Source organism: Pteropus vampyrus, unplaced genomic scaffold (assembly GCF_000151845.1).
Source record: "Pteropus vampyrus isolate Shadow unplaced genomic scaffold, Pvam_2.0 Scaffold102, whole genome shotgun sequence".
Classification (NCBI taxonomy): domain Eukaryota; kingdom Metazoa; phylum Chordata; class Mammalia; order Chiroptera; family Pteropodidae; genus Pteropus; species Pteropus vampyrus.
The window spans coordinates 5,400,514-5,406,122 of record NW_011888883.1 but is presented as its reverse complement, the minus strand read 5'-3'; the positions used below and the strand labels follow the sequence as shown (position 1 = coordinate 5,406,122).

Here is a 5,609-nt window from a genome sequence, read left to right as displayed (position 1 = left end):
CTCCTCCAACAATTTTAACATACTAAATTATAAAAAACCTATCTATTCCGTAGTCTTAACATCTTACTGGTTCTTTTATTGAGTTGAATAAAATTTTTAGTATGGGCTTCCTTTTATATGTGCTATCATATTTTGTTTTTGCTTGTGGTTCGTTCATGATCGATAGGCTGGCTATTCCTCGAGGACTGGTGGCAGTGAAGACTGAGAATTTTCTTTTATGGTTTGAAATATGATGAAGATCTAACCTATGTTGAGTAGGAGATGGTTTTATTGTTATTTATTTATTTTTTAGGCGAGGCAACCCTTGGTTGACCTCACAGATTGCAAGAAACTTTCAGCTTACAATCCCTTATTTTTAATTTAAAAAATATATATGTATGTGTGTGTGTATATATATATATATATATATATATATATATATATATATATACACACACATACATATATATTTTATGCCTATAGTACCTGGTCTTCCTAGGGGGTCTCCCACCCAAGTACTAACCATGCCTGACCCTGCTTAGTTTCTGAGATCAGATGGGATCGGGCTTGTTCCAGGGTAGCATGGCCGTAACAGGAGATGGTTTTAAAACTCTTATGTTTTTTTTCTCTCTGTGAGTTTAAATCAGTTAAGGAGAACAGCTCTTTGAAATCTGCACTGGTGAGATATTCCGTTTGTATTTGACTTGTGGCTAAATTTGTAGAATTGAAGGTGTACGATCTCTGTTTGTGTCTGTAACTAAGAAAAGCCTTTACATTCTTAAATATGAAATGATTTCCTACTCCCAGAGGGTACTAATAAATTGAACTATAACATCTCTTATATTAAAGCACTTTTAATTAAAGTAGCTCTTTTTCTGATTGGTTTAGGGAGGTTTTTTAAAAAATAAAGTATTTCCCAAATTCACAGAAAATCTGAAAACTGAATTTCTGGTATTTTTAAAAGATGTTAAACACAATCTTTCTTCCAGAAACACCTAGCTCACAAACATTTTAATGTAATCCCAGTTCATTTAGTGAAGGTGAATCTTTGGGCAAATTAAACTGAATAATTTTGGTTTTTAAAAAATTTCTATGTCTTTTCTGTATAAGTATGGGTATAATACAAGTATACATTTTGTTTCTGTAATAAAGATTTGGTTTGCTTTCTCAAAAGAGATGAGTTCATCTAAAGACCCTAAATTTTTTATGTTGCTTTGACTAAACTAATATTACTCTTATGTATTAGGGATATTAAGCTTAAAAACATGTTCGAATAAATTGTAGTCCTAACAAATGTTTTATAACATATAATTACATGTTATAGTATGTCAGCGTGAACATATTTGAACAAATTCCTCAGGTAACTTAAAACTTTAGACTACTATTAATGGATAGTCATTGAATACCTATTTAATTGTAAGATTCAATACTGAAGTATTGCTAAGCATAATTTTAAGTTTATATACATATGCTTTTTTATTTACATACTATGGAGTGGTTATCTTTGGGTCATGTATTTAATGAGACACGTTCATTTTTGCAACTTTAAGGTTTAAAAGTTGTTATGTGTATTCATGAACTTTGCTATTCCACAAAAATGCTTGCATGAGTTTTTATTTCCTTTCAGTTTTCTGTGAAAAAGAAGTTACTTTTGTTAAAATTTGTAATTAATATAGGTATCTGAGACCAAGAACTAATAGTGATAAATAAAACTAAGTATCAAGATAATGGAATGAGTTTGTTTTTCAAGGACAAAGAGTTTTGTACTTAAGTGTCTATTTGTTCCAAGATACAAAAAACTTCGGTATCTATAAGAAGAGAGAATGAATCTGAAAAGAAACCATAGTGTGTTAAACATTTGGCGAAATTTTCACAGCTTTGATGCTCTTACAAGAGAAGGGAGTGGGAGAGGAGAACTTGTAAAACTTTTACTGCTAAGTACTGTCAAGACCAAACTAAAATTTGGTTTTCTGTTAAAATAATAAATTGTTCTTAAAGAGCTTGAAAGAAGACTGAGTTGCTCTTTAACTTGTTTATGATCTACTCAGATTTCTTGTATCTCATCAGAATAACTTAGTTTTGACTTTATAATGTCTCTGATTATTAAAACAAAGACCAAAAGACCATTTCACTGTTGTGAAACATCTCTAATTTTCCTTAAAATTGTTCTGCCTCGTATATTTAAATATTTTATTTCATTTTCATTAAATGAGAACCAACTAGTATTCTCAGGCACCCATGATCCAATCTTAATCAAATGATTAAATCTCCTCTGAAAACTCTTTTTGAGTTTCCTTTATCAAGACTAGATCTTAAAATAAAACTATCTTTGACATTTCCTAGAGGGCCCTGGAAAATCACAAACTTTATTACTATTATTAGTAGCAAACAAATATTTCAACTCAACTCACCATTTATAGCGTTGCAATAACATAGTAAAAACTTTTTTCTAAATGTTCAGAAGATCTCCCATTTTTTACAATCAAGTCATGGACGGAAGACACCGCTTGCCTGAAAGCTATACATTAAATGGCGTATTTTCTTTAGGGATTCAATAGAAAAGCCAACTGGGCCATGAGTACAGAGGACAACATAAAATAATATTGGCTATCTGAATTGAACTGGACCCTGCAGATTATCTATTCAACTTTACTTTACAAATGAGAGATGAGGAAAGTGAAACTCAAAGAGATGACTCAGTTCCAAGCCCAGTTCATTCCACTGCACTGTGCTGCTAACATGTCCAATTAGGCCAGAAAGGTACTTCATTGAATCCTTTCACTGTTCTTTTCCCAAACGAAACCAAAAAGTGTAATTAACATATGGTAAATGTGTTAAGTGCAAAAAGATTACAAATAAAAAGTATTATATTGTAAGAAACAGAAATTTTGTGTTTGGGCTTTTAATCTACTGTCCTTAATGGGGAAACTTAACCTAGACCATGAAAGTTGATGTTATAACAAAAGAGAAACCAGTAAAAAGTGGTTGCTGAAAACATTTTTCTTGGTTGGTTCTTCTAAGTCTGTACTATGATTTAGTATCAGCATATTTCAGAAAGAAACGAAGAAAAGGTACCAAGAATGTTTACCTGCTTTCTTCAACTTAGAAATATATTTTACACAGTCATTTAAACAAAATTTCTTAGGAAGAAATTATCGTTAACAGCACAAAAATCATGTGTTTAATCTGATTGTCATTTTGTTAAACACAAAAAATCATGTGTTTAATCTGATTGTCATTTACTATAGCTTTATGTATTCTTCATTCCAAAATTGAGATTCTCAGAAAGTCAATAAAAATGTATGCCAATCTGAACAAATTCATAGGAAAACAGCAATAGCTTTTTAAATCTCATTTTGAATAACTGCTTAACAAGTTTTTCATCATTCCTCCATTTTTTTCCTTTAAATTTTACTTCAGACTTCTGAGAAAATACTTATGCAAACTGTTCCTTTTAAATATCTTACGGAAATATCTGAAAATCTATTTATCACTCAGTAATTTACTTAAACATAGGAACAACTAAAATTGTTTTAGGTATACACATTAAAAGGCAAACGATTTAACCTTTAGTTATTTTGGAATTAAATTACATTAGGGTACCCAAACACTTTTGATTGGCAAGTAATTTTAACATTTTGCTAAATAGGGCACTGGAAACTCTAATGTACCAGCATTTACATTTTTCGGTTCAGTGCCTGTTGAAATTATGTGCTGAGTGCTTCATGTCTTAGAAATTAAAAAAAAAAAAGCAAATAAAGAAATCATGAGGCTCTACAAAATAGCTTAGAAAAACAAGTTTTCTATTTATTTAAAAATAAGTTTGTAGTTACTACATTGCAGGGACAGGAATTCTTACACATACATTCTAGTTTGTATAAAAGGATTCAAAGAATTATGCATCAAAACTAACATAGAAAGTGTCCACATAACAGTAAAGAAAGGTCCAATCAGTATGTACAAAAAGAAAGGGCACTGCTATTCTGGTGTGAGACTGCCATTTATAACATGATACTCCAGGTTTCTGGAAGGAAAACAAAAACCTCAATAAAGCTAAATAATTAATTTGTCTTTAAACTCTGTGTTACTTATCACATACAACAGATTTGCTTGTGTTTAACATTGTTTTCTGTACAAAATAAGCATAATTTTAATTTGAAAATGTGTCAGTTTCAACTTTAACCCTCTAGGTCAGTTACTTTTTAAAAATCGAACTACATTTTACATGTCTAAATATCATGTGACAGGATTTAACAGTTTTCTAAAAAATCTTTAAGATCCCATCTTGCAGTTTCAATATGGTCCAAAAATGTAACTTTGCATTTTCTCATTTTATAGTTTATCATTGTGATTAATCAACAACACACACAATCTTAAAATGAGCAAATGTGTGCATCTGCATCATATGCACCATATATCATCTCAAACTTATTCTTTTAGCTCTTTAAATGAAGAACTCATAGCCACCCACTATATGTATTTGGTTTGTGCCATATAAGGTTAATTTCCTGATGATTTCATCTGCATTAAAAGTGTTTCAACACAGAGCTATCAAAATTAAAAATATATTTATAGCTCATAATATTTTCTAATTGTTTTACTGATGTGTGTACAAGGTTTACCTCTGGAGCGTCAAAAGTGGTAATTACAGGCTTCTGACTCAATTTGACCTCTTCTTGAGTACTTAGTACAAAATGACTTTCACTTGGAGTGATTAGCTCGGTATAATTAAGAACAAAAATAGTTTCTTAGTAAATATAGTATTTAGTTCAAATCACTTGGAAATTTGGGGAACAAAGGAGAAGTGCGAGGAGGGAAGAGAGGAAAAGGTATATTCCAATTTTAATAGGAAAATAAATTCTCACCTAAAATTAACTAAACCACTTCTCAACCTATTATGTAAAGTCTACTTTCTAAATATGGGGGTAATTCACAGAACATAAAAGTACTTCCCCTATTATGACTTTTAAAATCATATATTTCCTGCATATAAGAACATTTACAGCTCTTTAAATACTCACATATCTTGGTCCTTTCAGCCTACTCAAAAATAAACTTAAGGTGAACAAAAACATTCAGAATAACAATTTGTTTTCAATAGATAGAACACTGAAAATCAAAATTGTTTCCAGTTGACATTTGAAAGATATATGGATATGTTGGTATGTATAAAATGGAATGCTAGAATTAAAGTAAACACTATTGGAGAATAATTTATATTACAAATCATATTTTAAAACATGTAAATGTTGCTAATATCACATAAACAAAAAATGTTATTTGACTACATTTGTTAACATATCTGATTAATCTACCACACTGCCAATAAGGGACAATTCTAGATGTTAGCATACATGTTACATGAGGATCATTTTGATGATCAGTGTATCTTAAGTAATTCATTTCCAAGTGATACTAAATTTAGCCAAATTCATGTCTCAAATGTGACTCAAACAATCTCACAAATATTCTACAGTTATTCTAATTAAACTTAAGAAGATAGTTTTGTAATAAAAGTTTTCAAATTTATAAAGCTGAGCAATAATGGAAATAAGACGAACATGTCTTTAGTATAAACATATATGCAGAAAATCATCCAATGCTGTAATAGCAGGTTACAAAAGATAAAA

The 5,609-nt window shown here is 30.1% G+C and overlaps 1 pseudogene; it reads right to left on the bottom strand.

Moving 5' to 3' along the window:
- Window positions 1–453: 453 nt before the first annotated feature.
- On the bottom strand, window positions 454–573 carry LOC111742869 (annotated as a pseudogene).
- Window positions 574–5,609: the final 5,036 nt, after the last annotated feature.